This window comes from Anomaloglossus baeobatrachus, chromosome 8 (assembly GCF_048569485.1).
Source record: "Anomaloglossus baeobatrachus isolate aAnoBae1 chromosome 8, aAnoBae1.hap1, whole genome shotgun sequence".
In the NCBI taxonomy this organism is placed as follows: Eukaryota; Metazoa; Chordata; class Amphibia; order Anura; family Aromobatidae; genus Anomaloglossus; species Anomaloglossus baeobatrachus.
Genome location: NC_134360.1, coordinates 225,064,779 through 225,088,796, shown reverse-complemented (window position 1 = coordinate 225,088,796; position 24,018 = coordinate 225,064,779). Strand labels below are relative to the sequence as shown.

Sequence of the window (24,018 nt, the reverse complement as noted above, 5' to 3'; positions counted from 1 at the left end):
TAGTAGTATAGAGCTCACCAACACTACGATTCAGTAGGATGGAGCTCGCAGACACTGCGATATACTAGTATAGAGCTCAACGACACAGTGATTTAGTAGGATGGAGCTCAACAACACTGCGATTTAGTAGTATAGAGCTCAACGACATTGCGATATAGTAGTATAGAGCTCAACGACACTGTGATTTAGTAGAATAGAGATCACCAACACTACGATTCAGTAGGATGGAGCTTGCAGACACTGCGATATAGTAGTATAGAGCTCAACGACACAGTGATTTAGTAGGATAGAGCTCGCTGAAGCTGCAATTTAGTAGTATAGAGATCGCCGACACTGTGATTTAATAGAATAGAGATCGCCGACACTGCGATTTAGTAGGATGGAGCTTGCCGACACTGCGATTTAGTAGGATGGAGCTTGCCGACACTGCGATTTAGTAGGATGGAGATCGCCGACACTGCGATTTAGTAGGATGGAGCTTGCCGACACTGCGATTTAGTAGGATGGAGCTTGCCGACACTGCGATTTAGTAGGATGGAGCTTGCCGACACTGCGATTTAGTAGTATAGAGCTTAACGACACTGATTTAATAGAATAGAGTTCGCCAACAGTGCAATTTAGTAGTTTAGAGCTCGCTGACTATGTAGTTTGATCCTTCTTGACAGCTCAGTCCAGCGGTTTCCGCTGCTCCGGTGTCCTGGGCTTATACCGCACCATGGTCACCGGCGTGGAGTTCGCTCCACACATACTCCTGGTTCCTCCAACATTTTGAAAACATACTGATTGACATGGGCCTCAGTTTGTTTTCAGCAGTTTCCCTTATCTGAGAACAGGAAATTCAAAATGACTATGTACACTGCCACAAACTATGGAGGCGCTATGTAACTAAAAGAAAGATGCGCGTGTGGGATGGAGGTAAAAGACCCTAGGATGCTTTTTGCTGGGGACCTCGCAGCGCTGCAGCTCATTTCAGAGCGGTGACTAAACAGAATTTATTTACATTTGACCCAAAAGAGCAAAATCATGATTGATGATCTGGTACACTGAGGAAGCAAAAAAACCCCAAACATCCGGAGTATGAAAAATGCACTAAGAAATGAATGATTGTTGTTGGTTTCAACATACAATGCATAATCCAATAATAAAACCAAATGAGAGACTTTGTAATGTGTCCTATGAGAGGTATCTGCTCTTTCTCCACTTATGAGCCACTTCACTCCTCTCCTGCCTCCTGAACTCAGTATTCACTCTGTCAGAAAGCACTACACAGTGAGGGAACAGAATACAACCTCTCTATAGAAGATTTTTTTGATCGGGAGGAGGAGGAGGATGGAGCAGAGTAACACTAACTATTTCTACTAAATGTCTAATCTCCCCCCAGTGCTGCTGTATAATGTCCGCCAAGATGCTGATTTCAAGTAAGTGTTTTCTCTCACCTAAGAGCTGGATAAATAGTCCATCTGCTGTATAATGTCCTCCGTGCTGCTGATGCTTTTTACTCAGAGTATGTTCTTTCCCCTGAGCTCAAGTCACAGCTACACTGCTCAGTATTGCTGCATAATATCCTCCATGCCGCTGCAGCTTTTTACTGAGATTTGTCTCACCCCAGAGCTGGATTCTCAGGTACACTGCTCTATACGGTTCAACATGCTGTGCTGTAGCTTTCTACTAAGTATTTCACTCCACGGAAGTATTGACAGATACACTGCTCTGTATAATATCCTCCATGATGCTGCTGCTGCATTTTGCTGACTTTTGTCTCATCTTAGGGCTGGATAATGTCCTCCATGCTACTGCAACTTTCTACTAAGTAGCTCACTCCACAGAAGTATTCATAGATACACTGCTCAGCATTGCTGCATAATATCCTACATAATGCTGCCGCTTTTTACTGAGTTTCATCTCATCCCAGTGCTGGCTGGATTCTCAGGTACACTGCTCTACAGTGTGTCCACCGCCATTAACTTGAGAACGGCGGCAGCTATAGGCATAGAAGTGGTGTCTAGGTATAGTAAAGTAGCCATGTGCTACACAATGAAACCACCTATAGCGCCACCTCGTGGAAAACAACGGAGTTAGCATTTTTATCTCGAAAACAGAACGAGATAGAGAAAAAAAAGTGAATTACAAGTTGTAGGGCATCATCAATTCAATACGAATCGACACCTTGCATACAGAAATGCTATGATTAGAACGTGTAAAACTCACAAGGCTGCGGACGTGAAGCAATACCACATGGAGACCTTCCTACAAGTCAGTGGGTATGGTGGCTGTGTGGAGTGGCCTCCACGCTCACCTGACCTGACCCCATTGGACTTCTTTCTGTGAGGTCACATCAAACAGCAGGTGTATGCGACCCCTCCACCAACATTGCAGGACCTACGACGACGTATCACAGATGCTTGTGCAAACGTGTCACCTACCATATTGCACAACGTGCAGCAAGACACAGTATGCTGTGCAGAGTCCAGATGTGCATTGCAGCTGACGGGGGCCACTTTGAGCATCAAAGTTAAATGAGCGCCATATGCGTGACCAGCATTCAATGTTTTTATTGGGGGGGGGAGGGTTGGTCATGGGTTTCATATCATAGGCAAGGTGTCGATTCGTATTGAATTGTTGATGCCCTACAATTTAATTCACTTTTTTTTCTCTATCTTGTTCTGTTTTCGAGATAAAAATGCTAGCTCCGTTGTTTTCCACCAGGTGGCGCTATAGGTGGTTTCATTGTGTAGCACATGGCTACTTTACTATACCTAGACACCACTTCTATGCCTATAGCTGCCGCCGTTCTCAAGATAATGGCGGTGGACATACTGTATAATGTCCTCCATGCTGCTGCAGCTTTTTACTGAGTTTCGTCTCATCTCAGGGCTGGATTCTTAGGTACGCTGCTCTAGAACGTCCTCCTTCCTACTGCAGCTTTGTAAGTGTTTTATCTCACTCCACAAAAGTATTCACAGCTCCACTGCTCAGTATTGCTGCATAATGTCCTCCATGCTGCTGCTGCTTCTGAACATGTGCTACATAGACATCAGGATTCCTGCGCTCCTGTGTCTGTGTGCTGTGAATGGTAAACATCATAGCAGCTAGTCTCGTCTCGTCTCCATTCACTAGCTCAGAGACAACTGAAAATGTGAGAAAAATGCAGGCTACAAGGCACATAATGGCCATAAATTGTGTACTCATGTATACACAACTGCGTATTCTGAAAAACTACAGGTAGGCTTTAAGATTTGTCTGGAGTTGCCCTTTACTATCAACTACTCTGCGGTTTTCTGGGGCGGTGCGGCTCCCTGCGCTCCACACTTGACGGTTCCTCCGCTACATTACTTCTCTGCTTCCGTTAGGGATATTGTGACAATTCAGCGTTCACCTCTCCTGTCTAATGGCGACTGAAGAGCAGCACGCACATAATGAAATCTCGCAAAACAAGGTGCTGTGTGCACTTAGCCTGGGAACCGCTGCGTAATTAAAAAATAAAAAAGTTTTCTGTTTATTCACTAAATCTGCCCCTATTTCAGTCATCAGTGGAAGATGGATGGAGATGAGACCTCTCCGCAGCTCGTGAAGATCAAATGCGATAATCCGCCCGGTGAAAACAAATTTAGGCTTTTTCTTATGACATGAAATGTGTTAAAAGAAAAAAAAAAAAAAAAAAAAGCATAAGATTAATGAGGAGGCAGCGAGACAGAAGTGAGGACACTTAACTCCTCGGTACGAGTAACAGCTGCACCCAGGAGAGAGGTGACCAAATCCTGGATGACCGATTATCATTCATGGTCCACTACAGACTATTAAGCATCTTCCAAAAAACATACAAATAAAATAAATGTCTTGGCCAGGAGTCCATGAGTCGTCATCTCGTGACCCTTCTGCCATTTATACCTTGATTACTAATGAGAAAAATTATATCCTACACGAGAGCACTCAATGCCAGTCTGCTGCAGCAACAGCTAGCAAGAAAAAGCCTCATACGAGAAAGGGGACCACCAAAAATTAGGGGGGAAATGGTCAAAGAAGGCAACAAATAATACAAAATATTGGCAGATCTGAATGATAAAGATTTACCTGGAAGTGAAAAAGACTGATGGTTTTTATGTAGAGCCGTCACATCACCAAATGTTAGACGTCATTCTTTTTTAGTACCCCCATAAAAAAGGGCAATTCTCACGATATGGCTTTGATTTCAGCTCAATATTTGGTCTTCCGTTCTTTAAACTCTGAATTTATCCTCCTTGACTACACATGAGCAAAAAGATTCCCAGGACCCAGATCTGGTGTCCATGTCTTATCTACGACAGTCAGTCCAGATTCCTATGAACTTAGTCGGAAATTGAATGCCGGCACCCAGGGCACTTTTTATCATTTACACTGTTCACCACAACACCATGAGCAGTGTAACTGTGAATCCATCACAACACCATGAGCAGTGTAACTGTGAATCCATCACAACACCATGAGCAGTGTAACTGTGAATCCATCACAACACCATGAGCAGTGTAACTGTGAATCCATCACAACACCATGAGCAGTGTAACTGTGAATCCATTACAACATCATGAGCAGTGTAACTGTGAATCCATCACAACACCATGAGCAGTGTAACTGTGAATCCATTACAACATCATGAGCAGTGTAACTGTGAATCCATCACAACACCATGAGCAGTGTAACTGTGAATCCATCACAACACCATGAGCAGTGTAACTGTGAATCCATTACAACATAATGAGCAGTGTAACTGTGAATCCATTACAACATAATGAGCGGTGTAACTGTGAATCCATCACAACACCATGATCAGTGTAACTGAATCCATTACAACATAATGAGCAGTGCAACTGTGAATCCATCACAACACCATGAGCAGTGTAACTGTGAATCCATCACAACACCATGAGCAGTGTAACTGTGAATCCATCACAACATCATGAGCAGTGTAACTGTGAATCCATCACAACACCATGAGCAATGAGCAATGTAACTGTGAATCCATTACAACATCATGAGCAGTGTAACTGTGAATCCATCACAACACCATGAGCAGTGTAACTGTGAATCCATCACAACACCATGAGCAGTGTAACTGTGAATCCATCACAACACCATGAGCAGTGTAACTGTGAATCCATTACAACATCATGAGCAGTGTAACTGTGAATCCATCACAACACCATGAGCAGTGTAACTGTGAATCCATCACAACACCATGAGCAGTGTAACTGTGAATCCATTACAACATCATGAGCAGTGTAACTGTGAATCCATCACAACACCATGAGCAGTGTAACTGTGAATCCATTACAACATCATGAGCAGTGTAACTGTGAATCCATCACAACACCATGAGCAGTGTAACTGTGAATCCATCACAACACCATGAGCAGTGTAACTGTGAATCCATTACAACATAATGAGCAGTGTAACTGTGAATCCATTACAACATAATGAGCGGTGTAACTGTGAATCCATCACAACACCATGATCAGTGTAACTGAATCCATTACAACATAATGAGCAGTGCAACTGTGAATCCATCACAAGACCATGAGCAGTGTAACAGTGAATCCATCACACCATGAGCAGTGTAAGGCTATGTGCGCACGTGTGCGTATTACATGCAGTTATGCTGTGATCTGCAGCGCAGCGTAACTGCATGCGTCCTGCGTCCCCTGCACAGTCTATGGAGATTGTGCAGGAGCCGTGCGCACGTGGCATATTAGAACGCAGCGTTTCGGCTGCTGCCCGAAGCGTGCGTTCTAAGAAGTGACATGTCACTTCTTCTGTGCGGTTTGCATGCTGTCTATAGGGAGAGGCAGCATGCAGAGCGCACGTTCTCTGCCGGGACCATGCGCTTCAGAACGGAGCTTTTCAGCTGCGCTCTGAAGCGCACCTTTTAGGTGCGGTGCAGAGCGCACAAGTGCGCACATAGCCTCACTGTGAATCCATCACAACACCATGAGCAGTGTAACTGTGAATCCATCACAACACCATGAGCAGTGTAACTGTGAATTCATCACAACACCATGAGCAGTGTAACTGTGAATCCATCACAACAGCATGAGCAGTGCAACTGTGAATCCATCACAACACCATGAGCAGTGTAACTGTGAATCCATCACAACACCATGAGCAGTGCAACTGTGAATCCATCACAACACCATGAGCAGTGCAACTGTGAATCCATCACAACACCATGAGCAGTGCAACTGTGAATCCATCACAACACCATGAGCAGTGCAACTGTGAATCCATTACAACATAATGAGCAGTGTAACTGTGAATCCATCACAACATCATGAGCAGTGCAACTGTGAATCCATTACAACATCATGAGCAGTGTAACTGTGAATCCAGCGCTAGAATGAAATAAAACAGTTTCTAGAAAGCAGCAGCTGCATGAAGGACATTATATCACGTCGCGGGGACCTTATAGATGCCAGAGGTGCTTAGGTTACCGGTATTCAATTGCTGGGTGGGGCAGTTTGCCGTCCCCTGCTCTAGCTGCCACGGCGTAACAACCTGGGTGCTAGACCAGTGTCCTTTAACACTTTCACCACTGGGCAAGAAGAATTTTACTAATAAGTTGCAGCATCTGCAATATTTTTGGGTGTTGCGCTACTGGTAATCACATCTACATTGGGTTATATTATGCCAACACATGGACACTGGGTCCCAACCAGCAAGGGACAATACATAATCTAATAGAGGAGCAGATGAGTCCTCTTCGTCAATCTATGGAAGGAGTAATTCTTAGGGGAAAGGAGCTGCAGTGTAAAGTAATACTTCTAGCCAGATGCACTATCATCTAGACTCCAGACATCTCCATCAGACGCTGCCGGTTGTGGCTAAGGATCTTATGTAAGTAAAAGTGTATGGCTGAGACGAACCCACGCTGCAGAAAAGCCCCCTCCTCTAGACTCCAGCCATTACCCCAATGTCTGCAGCAATCGCTCCATCAATCTTTCCTATGCTGGAGCGGAGACAAAGCTTCACACGAGAAGCACCTGACCCCGGTAAACAGTCATTTACAGCGAAGCTGGATGATAAAATGCGGCAGAGCGCGCCTGGAAAGGGAAAGCGACGTCAAAGGTTTGTGCTATGTGTATTTTAAAAACTATTTTTTGTTTGTTTCCATGTCACATTCTTTATTAAAAATTAAATTTAGTAAACTTAAAATATTCACAGTGGGCACTGGGGCTTTACTAGACTCCATTCCTGTCCTTTCAGGAAGAGTTTTCAACAGGTTCATTATCATCAGTGGCAAGATCACAACAACAAGCAACACCTCTATATACAACTGAAAACCCAGGATCCACCATTCACAATAGGTGATGTCACAGCTCACCTTCTCCTCCTCCTGTACAATGGCTGATAACGCCTCTATATACAGTAGATAAGGGATCCACCATTCACAATAAATGATATCACAGCTCACCTCCTCCCTCTCCTGTACGAATGATAAGACCTCTATTTATAACACTAGATAAACTCCAGTCACAGTAGGTGATATCACAGCACACCTCCTTCCCCTCCCCTCACTGTAACCTTTGCACATGCTCATTAGATGCCTCAATATAAAATATTTGGTCATATTCTGTTCATTGCTGCTAATGTACATGTGAATTTCCTGATACAACAGGAAGGTAGAATCTAAAAATGCCCCAGTAGCCAGTGAGTGAGAAAACTACAAAATTTTTATTTTTTTAATACAGATTGCAGTATGGAAATGAAAAGGTAATTTTATTTTTTTATAATTGTTTAATTCTCTGCCAAAAAACTGACAGATCATTTGGGAGAAAAAAAAACACATTCTTGTCCTGTCTCACAGCATTCTGGTAATTTAAAAATAAATAAATTATATACATACATATAATATAATATATTATATATATGCCCAGATCTGAATGATGGATTTCGGACAGTGAGCAACATAGCACCCGGGATACTAATAGAATCCGATCAAACAGAAAGGACCCCCTCGCTGTGACATTACCGATAGATGGTCACGTTTACAACTATTCTTTACTGCAAATCTATGATAAATGGCTTTTAAGCTAAAAGTTCCCACATTTTTTATGCAATTTTCAGCTTTGGTTCGATGTTTTACACATTTTTCTACAACTTTCTGACAATACAAAGGTTTGGAGATTCCAAGAGAAATTTGCATCAAGGGAAGAACGTCACTTTTTACGGGTTTTTTTCATGCGTTGTGGTTTTTAGAACTTCACTGGAGAAAGTAAATGGGCAACAATAACAACCGCATATACACGATGGCTGGAAACGCGTAGTGAGAGTTACTGTCATCAGGAGGTCTTGTTTTTAAAGGTGTGAATAAAAGTTATAAACACTTTCTAGATGTAAACATTTTAGTGTCCATCTCTCCGCGGTATAGGATTTGGAGGACAGTCTACGGCAGGAGACATAGCTATAGGTCCTGGGTTGCGGTCAGATTGATGGTGGCGCTGGTCTATGGCTGTGTTACGACTTTCTGGATCCGGCATGCAGCGCACAGGCGGCTGTTTGGTTATTGCTACATTTATCCTCGCGCCACCTATGAACTTTCCTGCTTCTCTTACAATAAACATTCATTAAATAGTAATGGCGCATTCACCTCGCTATGTTCAGCCTCGTGTCCCAGTACATCACTGGTAATGTGTGCAGGTTCTGTACATCATGCCGGTCTTTACGAGGCACTGACATCTGCATAGAGATCCCCCTGCCGCCTGGAATCTGCAGCCCTAACACCCAGACACCACGTCCTGCCACCTGCAGCCCTAACACCCAGACACCACGTCCTGCCACCTGCAGCCCTAACACCCAGACACCACTTCCTGCCACCTGCAGCCCTAACACCCTGGCTCCAAGTTCTGGCACCTGCAATCTGCAGCCCTAACACCCAGGCACCACGTCCTGCCACCTGCAGCCCTAACACCCAGACACCACGTCCTGCCACCTGCAGCCCTAACACCCAGGCACCACGTCCTGCCACCTGCAGCCCTAACACCCAGACACCACGTCCTGCCACCTGCAGCCCTAACACCCAGGCACCACGTCCTGCCACCTGCAGCCCTAACACCCAGACACCACGTCCTGCCACCTGCAGCCCTAACACCCAGGCACCACGTCCTGCCACCTGCAGCCCTAACACCCAGGCACCACGTCCTGCCACCTGCAGCCCTAAAACCCAGGCACCACGTCCTGCCACCTGCAGCCCTAACACCCAGGCACCACGTCCTGCCACCTGCAGCCCCAACACCCAGGCACCAAGTTCTGGCACCTGCAATCTGCAGCCCTAATACCCGGGCATCGCGTCCTGCTGCCTGCAATCTGCAGCCCTAAGGCTCTGTGCGCACTAGTGCGTTTTACCCGCGGATTTACCCGCGGATTTGCCGCGGAAATTTCTTGAGAAATGTCTGCAATCTTTGTGCAGACATTTCCCAGCAAATTCTATGAGGAAAAAAAAATAGCTGTGCGCACTGTGCGGATTTTTCTCAAGAAATTTCCTTGAGAAGAATTTCACGAGAAAATTTCTTGAGAAAATGAGCATGTCAATTCTTTTCCGCAGGTACCCTGCGGATTTCGGCAGTACAGCCTGCAATATCCGCAGGGAACCACCCGCGGGGAAATCGCGGCAAATTCGCGGCAAATCCGCATGCGGATTTGGTGCCGATTTTTTCCGGAGGTCCGGAAATCTTTCACTCCCAGAAGTTTCTCAAGAAATTTTCTTGAGAAACTTCACATTTCTAGTGCGCACATAGCCTAATACCCGGGCATCGCGTCCTGCTGCCTGCAATCTGCAGCGAGGTGTGGAGGGCAGGGGCCGGCAGTGACCCACCAAGCCGTCATTTAATAACTTACATTGTAAAAGAACGATAACATTCTGATCCTTTTAGATACTAAGGTCCAACTGTTCAATGTTGCAGGAGTTTTTGCACAACTTTCTCTTCTCTAACAAGGAGCTTAATGGCAAAATTCACAACAGGTGTTTGATCCTCGAATCCCTTTATACATTTCTGGGTTCAGTTAGAATTGTTATTAAACCGTCCTCCTCATCACGCTGGTTACATTCTGACATCATGAGACCAAGACGACCCCTTACAATTGATCAGCAGCACCGCGCCATTGTGAGGTTTCAAGCAGGAGGTAGTTACCACTGAGCTTAGAGTGTCACCAGCAGGTTGTACAGAGACACAGAGAGACTGGAAGAGTCACAGAAAGGCAGAGAAGTGGGCGTCCTCTGCCCACACGGATGGAAGCTTCATTGTGAACAATACCTTAATGTACCGGATGATGAATGTCACACAACTCCAGGCACATAAGGGAGGTGAGAGGCACTAAGTGTCACGTCAGACCAATCGAAACAGTTTACATCAGCGTAGTCTGCTGACTACACAACCTGCAAGGTACTTGACCACACCATTAGGCACAGATGTCATCTACACTGGATGAGGGATCAGTGGCCTCAGTGATGGTCACTGATAGAAGTCGATTCACGATGAGCAGAAATGATGGCCGCCAACGATGATGGAGACGTCCAGGAGAGCGCTATGCATCAGCCACGGCTGTCACCAGACGAGCCTTTGGTGGTGTCACAGTGGGGGCCGGTGTGTCACGTCAGTACAGAATGGCCCTACACAGAGTGAATGGTGCAGTGACAGCCCCTACTACTGGAATAACATCACTAATCCAGTCATTGCGCCTCTGCAGGAACAACACTGGCCTAATCTCATCTTCATAGATGACAATGCTCCAACTAATCAAGGTCACATCATTAGAGAACGGCTGCTGGAGACTGTGGGACCTAAAATGGAGTGGCTGCACTTTCTCCAGACCTGAATTCCATAGAAAACCTATGGAATCAGCTGAGTCGCCGTGTAGAGGCTGTAAATCTGTACCCCAGAACCTCAATAACCCGAGGGCCGTGTCCTCAAGGAGAGTCAAATTGTCTCTTCAAGAAGGAAGGAGATGAACTCTAGTGCTACCTATTTGAAGTAGCAATCTTAAAAGTCAAAAGTGGCCCTTTAACAAGTCTTTTCATATGATCTAGGATTTATACCAGATCAAAACCTCAATTTTGCAGACACAGTGTTTTGGGATGATTGTTCCTCGTCAGTGCAAAGTATGAGATCTGATCTGGCTCAATGAGAAGCTCAAGAAGAGTGGGACGCCATATCTCCGCATATAACGACACCGCCTGCTGGTCACAAGTGGAGTTATCAGCTGTGATTGATGCTCAAAGCCTCATGGCAAGTTATTGAAGCATTGATATTTTGGGGGGGGGGGGGGTGTGCACCCACCACTGGTGTTGGCTTTTGTTTCAATAAGTTTTGAGATTAGGAAACTCCCATTGCTGCTTCTACTTAAATGCCCGCCTTTGGCATACTTTGTATGGCTGTGGACTGACTGTGACACTACTGGCTTAATGCATCGTGTTAGGGACAGCATCACTACATTATACGTGATATGCCACCTTGTAAGTTAAGCTAGGTTCATATTTCCGATGTTTTAAATCAGTCAGGTCCGTCAGCGACGGTTCCGTCGTTTTTTAGATGTCAACTGACGCAACGGATGTGTTTTTCACAGGATTTCGTTCACAGGAATCCAGTGAAAAAACTGATCCGTCACGTCCATTACATCCGCTGTGCGTCCGTTTTTTGACAGATCCGTCATGATCCGTTTGTGTTTGGGACAACCCAGTGGGTGTGCCAAACATGCTGGGCATGCTCAGTAGAGCATGACGGAATCCAGCGCTGGATTCCGTCCTAAGATGGATTACGACGGAATCCAGCACCATAGACATACATTACAAGCTTGACGGATTGTTACAGATTCCTGCGCGGTGCGTTAATTTTGACGGCCCAAAAAACGTTACATTCTGCGTTGTTTCCGCCCGGCGGTCAATCCAAAAACGTCTAACCGCCGCGCAGCGGATGCAACGCAAGGTCATCAGTCACAATCCGCCACTAATACAAGTCTATGGGACACAACGGAATTCGCCAGACAGATTCCGTTGTTTACCAGAGCCGCGGATTGTGACTGATACAATTTAACGAAAATGTGAACCTAGCCTTAGATGGATGGACGATGACGCTGGGAAGGAGTCAGGTGCAGACAATGTAGTGCACTACCAATGACATCATATACTGGCGTCACATCATACATACGCTGACATGCGGTGTACAGATCCTTGCTCTGTGTATTAGAAGATAATCTCTCCAGTTCCGTCCTCTCTCTGAGCGGCGACCCTGGACAGCACCACACAATGTACAGTAGCTCATCGGCTGCCCACCAAGTTACCCTGACTACGCTCTCCGACACAGCAGAGTCCGCCGGCGCTGACGCTCTGATCCGTGTCTCGCTGCTCTTTGATGTCTGCAGAGCATCGGTCACTGGTTCAAATGAATGGGAAAGCTTCAAAATGAAAAACTGCGAGCCAAGCTTCAGACTGCTTGCTGGGCAACCGGTGACAGCGCCGTACTGTACAAAGATAAAGGTACCGAACATAACTGTGTGTACAGCAACTACAGAGACAACCAAGGGGATAGGAACAAAGACCGTCAGGAACAGAAGAGACGACATTTACAGCTAATAAAAGTAAGACATTGTGTACATAAATTACATTCTGTATTATACTCCAGAGCTGCACTCACTATTCTGCTGGTGCAGTCACTGTGTACATACATTACATTACTGATACTGAGTTACATCCTGTATTATGCTCCAGAGCTGCACTCACTATTCTGCTGGTGGAGTCACTGTGTACATACATTACATTACTGATACTGAGTTTCATCCTGTATTATACTCCAGAGCTGCACTCACTATTCTGCTTTTGCAGTCACTTTGTACATACATTACATTACTGATCCGGTACTGATCCTGAGTTACCTCCTGTATTACACTCCAGAGCTGCACTCACTATTCTGCTGGTGCACTGTGTACATACATTACATTACTGATCCTGTATTATACTCCAGAGCTGCGCTCACTATTCTGCTGGACTATAGGGACTGTATGATGCCTTACTACTTATGATGTGGGCGCTGAATGAAGCAGGTAAGGTAGATTCATCCAGGTAAAGTTGTGATTCAGGGAATTTGGGGGCTGATCCCTTAGACTCGCAGTGTAAAATGTTTAATGTGAGGCTGGTATCACAGTGCGGCGCGGCTCCGGGGCTGCAGTAGTCGGTGGAGCGATCTATCACGGTGGCAGTGGAAGCCTCGGTGCTCATTACCCTAAGCCAAGCTAAGACTTCAGCTAATGACTAAAAAAATGCTTTTTCCGCCCTATAAATATTCATTTTTTTATGTAGACGGAGTAGATTACGGAGAATGGGCAGAAGTCCCAGTTTTTCTTACACTCCGGTGTGGGATTTAGGATTACGTCTCCCTGGAGTTCGATCACTTACACTATATCAGGATCTTTAAATAACTGTACTCCGCCGACTGTGCGGCAATACGTCCAGGCACTATAAGTGCACGCCGACTCTTAAAGGGGTGTCTGTACTAATAGACCGTAAGGTGTAACTGTAGCATATATAACGCTATACCTGTATCCTTAAAGGGCTTGTCTCCTTTTCTTAAAATAGGTAAAATTTAGTATAATAGTGGCAACACACTTCAATACAGTGTCAAGACCTGCTGCAAAACTAAACGCGCCGCCACATTTATGCCGATAAATTACCGCATCTCCGGTCTTCTGGATGGTCTGAACTCTGCATTTTTGATTCTCGTAATTTTAAAAAATATTTACATAAAAAGCGCATATAAGAAACTTTGTAATGTATCTCATCACAGAAATCAGCTTCTTTCTCCACTTATGAACCACTTCTTCTTGCTGACTCCTGAACTCATCATTCAGCTTGAAAAATTACTAAAATTCATAATGATCAAAAAAAGATGCTGCCTATTGCTGTTTATGGAGATGGGGCAGGAGCAAAGTGCGAGGCACAGGGAAAAAGAGGCAGACACAGATTGTGCTGCTGCTTTCTTGTGATTTTTGACTCACGGTGGCTCAGTGGTTAGCACTACAGTCTTGCGGCACTGGGGTCATATCCCACCAAGGACACCATCTGCAAAGAGTTTGTATGTTCTCCCCGTGTTTGTGTGGGTTTCCTCCGGTTTCCTCCCACACTCCACAAACATACAGTTAGGGACCTTAGATTGTGAGCCCCAATGGGGACAGTATTGCCAATGTATGTAAAGTGCTATGGAATTAATAGCACTATATAAATGAATAAATTATTATTATTACTATAGAGCTGGATTTACAACTGAAATGATCAGGGCTGCTGCTTTCTAGTAAATGTTTTCCCAGCCCAGAGCTGGAGTCTTGGCTACAATGCTTTCTACAGCTGAATAATGTCCTCAATGCTGCTGCTTTCTAGTACAGTGGAACCTTGGATTACGAGCATAATTCATTCTGGGAGTCTGCTCTTAAACCAAGTTACTCTTATATCAAAGCAAATTTTCCCATAGGAAATAATTGAAACGCAGACAATTCGTTCCACAACCCAAAAATATTTACTGTATTCCTACAAACTTATTATAGTAATAGAAAATAATGTACTGTATTCATATAAAATTATTACAGTGCACGAATACCAAATACTGTGCAGTAAAAAGCATATAAAAAATTAAACTGCACTTTAGCTTACAATGGAATTGTTTGTATCTGGGAGATACACTATAGAGAAAAAATGATGTATAAATATGACAACCTTTATTCTAGTACAATACACAACAAAAAACACCCCTCAAATCTATTCTCCCCAAAATAAGGCAGAACCAAGCCAAATGTGGGGTAGGAATACAGCACAGACAACTAAATTACAGTACAAGCTATGTGCTATACTGCAGAAAGTACAATACTGTATCCACAAATGCAAATTGATAGACATGCTGTATAGTATATACTGTACTGTACAATGGTATACTGTATATAGTACATATGCACAGAAAGTTACCTCCAGAGCGGGTTCGGACGTGTGCGCGATGAGTATTTGCTCTTATTGCAAATCATTGCTCTCAAACCAAGTTACAAATTTGTATAAAGCTTTGCTTGTCTTGCAAAACGCTCTCAAACCAAGTTACTCTCAATCCAAGGTTCCACTGTAAATGCTTTCTCAGCGCAGAGCTGGAGTCTCAGATACTTTGCTTACTACAGCTGGATTATTTCCTCAATGCTGCTGCTTTCTAGTAAATCTTTTCTCAGCTACACTGCTTATTACAATAGCGAGATGCAGGTAACAAGTTGATTAGGAGCATCTAACTGGTCTGTAGGGGCCAGAACTCTTAATGGTTGGTAAGGGATCAAATATGTATTATTCTCTGCAAAATGCAAATAAATTTACATAATTCATAAATTGTAATTTTCTTTATTTTATTTTGGATATTCTCTCACTGTTAAAATGAACTTTCCCTTAAAATTATAGACTGTTCATGTCTTTGTCAGTGGGCAAACTTACAAAATCAGCAAGGGATCAAATACTGTATTTTTTGTTTTATAAGACGCACCACAAATTTAGAGATAAAAAAAAAAGGTAAAAAAATTAAAATTGGGGTCCGGTGTTGTCTTACTGGAGGGGGGCAGCAGTGGTGGTGAAGTGGGGTCACAGGAGGCAGAGGTTGTGCTGGCAGCCATGGCGGGTCTGTGGTGGCAGCAGCAGAGTGGTGAAGCAGTCCGGTGTAGTGAGTGTCCCAGTCTGTCCGTGGTCCCGGTTCAAATAATGGTGCCCGGAGCGGCACATGCGCAGATGGAGCTCTCATCCAAGAGCTCCATCTGCGCACGCGCTGAATCCCGGCACCATCATTTGAAACTGTGACCGCGAACACACTGGGACACCTGCTGCACAGCAACCCCCCCGCACGCACAGAGTGACAGCCAACAGGCCGCCGGCCACCCGAACAGAGAGGCAGCTGGCACCGACAAGCACCCGGCTGCCTGCACGCAGCCACAGGCACCCAGCTGCCCACACACAGCCACAGACACCCGGCCGCCCAAATGCACCCAGTCGCCGCACAGCCAGCCCTCTTCCCCCCGGTAAGCTATATTCGAATTTTAAGGCGCAACCCTCATTTTCCTCTCACATTTTTGGGAGGATCCAGGTAGGACACGCATGCCTAACTTCCTCTTCAGGCGGGGGACATCTGGTGACCACTGCAGCCAATCAGCAGCGCAGGCAATCAGTCCAAGAGGATGACGCTGCAGCCGCTGATCGCCTGCAGCCAGCACATGACATCCAGTGATGGAAGCAGACACGAGAAACCCAACAAAGGAGGTAGGGAGCAGAACAGAGAAGCTTCGCCACTCCGGTAAATGAATACTTTGAAGCGATCGGGGCCCATTCATTGATTTTGTAGAATACTATTGAATACTATTGAACCGCCCCTTTAAGAACAAGATGATTTGAGTTTTCCTAAACGTTTTTTTCCATGTCTGTGACATTTGCTCGAGCCCCGTATGCTCCTTAATGAACTGATCACATCTTCAGACCCGAGCGAGCAGCGCAGATTGCAAATACATTTTTAAATTATAAAATCAATTTTTTGTCTTCAGGAAAAAAAACCCAAAAAAACAAAACCCCTGAATCAACAGAAGAGCTCGTTCTCTCCCCAGAACAGGGGAATTGTATTCCGATCGATATTACTGAATTACTAACATTAAAAAACAAATAAGGCGGCGTCCCCCGGTGAGGGCAGAACAGCGGCACAAACCAGATCTAATTTCTTTGCACATATCAAAAGGAAAAACATTTTTGGCATAAATTGAAGTCTTAACACATGATGCGAGCTCGGCGCCGCGTGCTCCGTAATTACAATATATTATATTCCTGCAGCAGTTATTCGGCAGGAGAGGAATCGACCTTCATTTTAATTAGAGCCGTTTTACTTAATTGAAGGGGGGGGGGGCTTTTCTTAGTTGCCCAAATCAAATTTGCTCTCACTATGGAGATATCCTGAATCTGTGAATATTGCCAATTTTTACACATTGGTTCCTCTGTTATTCCTCTTGGAAATCTAGAAAATCAGTTGACCCACGGAGAATTAGAGGCCACGTCCACTTTCTGTGGCTGCAGACAGGAGCCCTGCAAATGCTTTTTGACTGTCCGGAATCTCTCCGGGTTTATCCCGCAAAGAGCAGCATAATGGTTGTACCATATACTAGGGGTCATCAAAAGAGGAGCCGGGGGAAGGTCCCAGGACTCCCGCCTGAAGCCACTAGACCAGGGTCCTCCAAATCAACAGGGGCTTTCCCTACAAAGTCCTCCCTTATTGGACAATGTCTAACAGTGTAGTGACATTCCCCATCGACAAGACGAAAAAGCAACAGCCACTTTTCCAGTAGGAATAACTGAGGGAATAGCTCCACAATTTTCTTTAAATCTGACACTCTGCAATATATGGAATCACAGATGTTGTGGCATCTAATCCTCCCCTCCCCCCACCGTTCAACAGCTTTGTACCCCCAGAATCCAGTGTGAATACTAAAATAAGAGCGGTGGAAGCAGCTGCAGCACCTCTTCCACAAGGTATGTGTGAGACGTCATGCTGTAAATGGGAGGGGGACGAGGTAACGAGGAAAAACCGCCTGATCAGTGCACACAGCGTATCTGCCATGGCACAAATATAATAGAAAACTATAACCTTACAAAAACCAGCTGCGGGACGCTGACCCAAAATACGCAGGGTGTATAAATCCCGGCCTGTACTACATGTGATACACAGAAATTTGGTTACAGACTATTTAAATTGTCAGTATCACAATACAAGTGATAAGAAACTTTATAATACTTTAAAATGGAAAAATCTACTTTTTTCTCCACCTATGAGCCACTTCTTACTTCCTAAACTCATAATTTATTCTGAGATACTATTAAAATCCATCTAGTTCTAGATATGCCTGACTGCCAGCTCATAGAGATCAGATTACAGCTGCCTAATAAAGTCTTTAGAAAGGGGATGAAGAGTAAAAAAAACACACAGATGGTGCTGCTTTCTAGTTGGTGTTTATCTCACTCCAGTCTTCGATTCACATAGGCACGTCTCAGTCCTGCTGTATAATATCCTCCATGCTGCTTCATGTTTTCTCTCACCTTACTGATGGGCACAAAGGTATGCAATGTTATACAATTTCCTTCACACTGATGCTTCTAGTAAGTGTTTTATCTCGCCCGAGTGTTGGGATTCACAGATATACAGCAGTACTGAGCAGTGTAACATCCTCCATGTGGCTGCTGCTTTTCCAGTGTTTTCTCTCACCTTACTGCTGGACACACAGCTATGCAGTGCTATACAATTTCCTTCATACTGATGCTTCTAGTAAGTGTTTTATCTTGCCTGACTGTTGGGATTCACAGATGCAGTGCTGAGCACTGCTGCATAACATCCTCAATGTGGCTGCTGTTTTCCAGTGCTTTCTCTCACCTTTCTTCTGGACACACAGCTATGCAGTGCTATACAATTTACGTCATACTGGTGCTTCTAGTAACGGTTTTCTCTCACCTGAGTGCTGGGATTCACAGCTACACTGCTCCGTATTGCTGTATAAGGTCATCCATGCTTTTTCCAGGGTTTGTTTTCTCTCACCTTACTGCTGGGCACACAACTATGCAGTGCTATACAATTTCCTTCACACTGATGCGTCTAGTAAGTGTTTTCTCTTGCCCGAGTGTTTGGATTCACAGCTACACTGCTCAGTACTGAGGGTATAAATCCTCCATGTGGCTGCTGCTGCTTCTGCACATGTAGTACATAGGAGAGCAGGTATCCTTCATATGTCTGTGTGTGCTGTGTATGGGAGACATCATAACTGAATGCCTCTACCCACCAGCTCAAAGACAACTGGTGAAAAATGCAGAATTCAAGCCATAGAATGGCCAGAGATAGTGTCATTGCTCATGTTGACATGCAACCTATTCTTAAAAATCAATGGAACTGGTGGGTTCGCTTTAGGGTGGTGGTCTCCCAAGCACAACCCCAGTTCACTCCTTTTAGGATATGAGGGACAGAGAGGGGGGGGGGGGGTCTATGCATTTCATGGGCGAACATTTGCACAAAAGTCGGCCCCTTAAGAAAGCGAGAAGTTTCCTTATCCTTGAAAGTTTCAGATACTTCTCTCAGTCCAGAATATTTAATAATCTGGCGCCTATTAGCTCCTACTGACGCCAGATTAAAGGAATATTACTGAATTTAATCACCGCATGGGAAACACACAGGAACAAGAATATTTTACACATCAAAAGCCTGGTGTGAACTCCTCCAGGTCCCGGTGTACATAATTAGGGCTCACGAAGACCCCATCGCCTTAAGATTTACAACACACTTCAATGTAAAACATGAGAAATATGCAAAGTACCGCGTGTCAAGAGGACGCCTAAGGGGTTAACAGCACGGGGCTCGGAGATTAATGAACCCATAGAAGTGACGGGGGTCCGGGGAGAAGCTGGAGAATGGAGTATGAGCTGCTCCACTGCTCGCGCCCTGTACGCAGGAATGAGGTATTGATTTAAGCCCCTTTATAGTGATGTCTTCTTGATGAACGGCGCCCTAATTAGTATCCTATTGTATTATGTGCATGTAGCCGCGTCTCAGCCCACGCTGGCGGCATTTCACCAGTATAAGCAAAATGTGCTGACATTGCGGTATTATTAGTCATGTGAAATATTCATTTGCTGGGATCTGGGGGAGCGCTCAGGAATCATCGGACGCAGCCCGTCAAAGGTTAATATCCACAAGTCTGAGTTTGGTTCAAAGATCTTGTGAAGATGGATTCTGCAACATAACTGTACTAAGTATCGCGAAGAGACCCCCCAAAAATAATGTTATTGGGGCCACACGCCCCCACTAATGGTAGCAGAAAGGAGAACAAAACATGAAAAGCATGAGATTTTTTTTTTTTTCTAACCCTTGCATAGGGATAATACACACAGTGATGTCACAGTACAGGGATAATGCACACAGTGATATCACAGTACAGGGATAATACACACAGAGATGTCACAGTACAGGGATAATACACACAGTGATGTCACAGTACAGGGATAATGCACACAGTGATATCACAGTACAGGGATAATACACACAGAGATGTCACAGCACAGGGATAATACACACAGTGATGTCACAGCAAAGGGATAATACACAGTGATGTCACAGTACAGGGATAATACACAGTGATGTCACAGTACAGGGATAATACACAGTGATGTCACAGTACAGGGATAATACACAGTGATGTCACAGTACAGGGATAATGCACACAGTGATATCACAGTACAGGGGTAATACACACAGTGATGTCACAGCACAGGGATAATACACACAGTGATGTCACAGCACAGGGATAATACACACAGTGATGTCACAGTACAGGGATAATACACACAGCGATGTCACAGTACGGGGATAATACACACAGTGATGTCACAGTACAGGGATAATACACAGTGATGTCACAGTACAGGGATAATACACACAGTGATGTCACAGTACAGAGATAATACACACAGTGATGTCACAGCAAAGGGATAATACACAGTGATGTCACAGTGCAGGGATAATGCACACAGTGATGTCACAGTACAGGGATAATACACAGTGATGTCACAGCACAGGGATAATACACACAGTGATGTCACAGTACAGGGATAATACACACAGTGATGTCACAGCACAGGGATAATACACAGTGATGTCACAGCACAGGGATAATACACAGTGATGTCACAGTACAGGGATAATGCACACAGTGATGTCACAGTACAGGGATAATACACACAGTGATGTCACAGCACAGGGACAATACACACAGTGATGTCACAGTACAGGGATAATACACACAGTGATGTCACAGCACAGGGATAATACACACAGTGATGTCACAGCACAGGGATAATACACAAATACACACAGTGATGTCACAGTACAGGGATAATACACACAGTGATGTCACAGCACAAGGATAATGCACACAGTGATGTTACCGTACAGCAGGGGTCGGGAACCTTTTGGCTGAGAGAGCCATGAACACCACATATTTTACAATGTAATTCCGTGAGAGCCATACTCACCAGGGGTGAGTGGCAGTGGTGGAATGGCTCAGAAGGTCCCAGGAAACAGGGTATGTGATGCTGTGGTCACGGAGGAGGGTGTCGCGGCTCATGAGAGTCAGTGTGTGAAGGTTCAGCGATACTGCTGCAGCTCGTGGGGTGTTACGGCGGTAGGTGCCATTGATCTGCCGATGGGAGACTTTGAATCTCCCACAGTTGACGAGATCGACTTGAAGAAAATGGCCGCAGCACATACGCAGATCGACGCGATGGATTCAGGAAAATGGCCTAGGAGTCCTATCTGCGCATGCATCGCCTCCGCGGCCATTTTATTAAAGTCGATCTCGTCAACTGCGGGGGATTCAAAGCAGCCTGCAGTCCGCCAGCTACACCCCACGAGCCTGCAGCATCACCGAAAGTTTGGACACACCTTATTCAAAGAGTTTTCTTTATTTTCATGACTCTGAAAATTGTAGATTCATGCTATTCCATCCGGTTTGCGTTTAGTTGGACCATAATTTATTTTTCAACAGGACAATGACCCCAAGCACACCTCCAGGCTGTGTAAGGGCTATTTGACCAAGAAGGAGTGTGATGGGGTGCTACGCCAGATGACCTGGCCTCCACAGTCACCAGACCTGAACCCAATCGAGATGGTTTGGTGTGAGCTGGACCGCAGAGTGAAGGCAAAAGGGCCAACAAGTGCTAAGCATCTCTGGGAACTCCTTCAAGACTGTTGGAATACCATTTCCAGTGACTACCTTTTGAAGCTCATCAAGAGAACGCCAAGAGTGTGCAAAGTAGTAATCAAAGCAAAAGGTGGCTACTCTGAAGAACCTAGAATATAAGACATATTTTCAGTTGTTTCACACTTTTTTGTTAAGTATTTCATTCCACGTGTGTTAATTCATAGTTTTGATGCCGTCAATGTGAATCTACAAATTTCAGTCCTGAAAATAAAGAAAACTCTTTGAATGAGAAAGTGTCCAAACTTTTGATCTGTACTGTATAATGACACCCGAGTGTTCTCCAGGAGGTACAGTAAATGTGTGCGCTTTGCAAGAGCAAAGGGGGAATTGGACGTTCCAGCAGGTAGTGTGAATACGGTAATATCAGTCATTATCTTGGCGCTTTTTGCCTCCTCCTCATCCATTTGCTCCCATTCTCCATAAGTTAAGACATCGACATCTGACCTTAATCATATGCAGCTACAATGTATGTACAATGTGTCTCAACCTTTCGCTTTTTATTCTGATGCTGTTGTGTGTGTGGACGCGCTGTCACCGGTGACGGGTGGATCCTCGGGAAGGTTTTCCAGGCTGTCTGAATAGATAAATGTTCCTAAACGAAGCTTCATAAATAACATTAAACACCGTGGAAATTCCAGATAATCAGCAGCAAAATGTCAAGTGCAGCCGAGAAGCCAACACGGCGAATGCTCGTCAGGGATCTGCTACCTGCATAATACGGGGAGAAGAAGGGGATCGGGAACCATCAAGGACGTACGACAGGTCTCCTGACCGAGAGGATAAATATTTGGGCAGATAAAACATAACTAAATCTATCCTTCCAGATTCCCGACCCCAGGAGACCAGGACTCGACATTTCCTTGAGGCGCACAACGCTTTACGAGCTCGATAAGATCTGTGTAAATCAAAAGTCAATTAAAAAACTATATCTACACGCAGATAGGTGGCAGGATCTGTAATCTCCGGCCTGTGGAGCATCAGTAATTAAAAACCAGGCTCCGATAACGATGTCCTGTGCATTAAGGGGCCAGCAACCGCTGAACGCCCGTCCTTCCACATCAAGGAGCGACAGCACTTTATAAAGTGTCCAGTGACTGTTTTCTTTTACAGAAGGTACGTGAATATAAAAGGAATAGTCCACTACTTTAAAAATTGTGATCTGTCCGTAGGATAGGTCAATAATAACAGATCAATGAGGGCCCAGTACCCGGGTTCCCCGACCAATGAATACTAATCAGCTGGACGTGAGCAAAGTACAGACCCGGAACTACTCAGCTCCGTGGATGACACATCACTGGCAATGGGGTGAAATAGTAATAAAAGAGCTTGGAAACGGACGAGTGAGGAGTATTACTGTAAGGTCTAGACTTTGGACAGTCGTGGAATCAACTGAGATGCGACAGAAGGAGACTTTCAGGATTAAAGGGGTCAGGTTAGGGTTAGAAATTGCAGCCTTTTTTTGGCACTCTCCTCAATTTAGGGGCTCAAAAGTAATTGGGCAAAGTAACTTTACCATAAATAAAATGTTCATGTTTAAGCCTTGTAATGAATCCTTTGCAGCAATGACTGAAGTCTTTTGTCCATGGACGTCTCCATTGCTGGTCTCCTCTGCTGTGAGGCTTTCGACCATGGACGTCTTCATCGCTGGTCTTCTCCGGTGTAAGGCATTTGGCCGTGGACAGGCCTCCTCCTGTGTGAGGCTTCTGGTCGTGGACGTCCCCATCGCTGGTCTCCTCCAGTTTGAGTCTTTCAACAATGGACAACCCTATCGCCGTTCTACTCCGGTGTGTGGCTTCTGGCCGTAGACTCATTCATTGCTGGTCTACTCTGGTATGAGTCTTTCGACAATGGACATCTCTATCGCTTGTCTCCTCTGGTGTGAGGCTTCCAGTTGTGGACGTCTACATCACTGTCTCCTCCACTGTGAGGCTTCTGGCTGCGGACCCATCGCTGGTCTCATCCAGTGTGAGGCTTCTGGCTATGGACGCCTCCATCGCCAGTCTACTCTGGTATGAGGCTTCCGGCCGTGGACATCTCCATTCCTAGTATCCTCCGGTGTGAGGCTTTGCCGCCTTTACTGCGGTGTCTTCAGTTGTTTCTTGTTTGTGGCTCTGTCTCTTCCAGTTTTGTCTTAATCCTGTGGAATGCAGCTCGATGGGGTGAGATCTGGTGAGGACTCGGCCATTTGAGAACATTCCACTTCTTCGCTTTCGC

At 45.1% G+C, this 24,018-nt stretch overlaps 1 protein-coding gene across 1 annotated transcript in view; it reads right to left on the bottom strand.

Annotated features, from left to right (window-relative positions):
- PIGK (phosphatidylinositol glycan anchor biosynthesis class K) overlaps positions 1-24,018 on the bottom strand; it is a 138,373-nt gene that overhangs the window by 1,885 nt on the left and 112,470 nt on the right.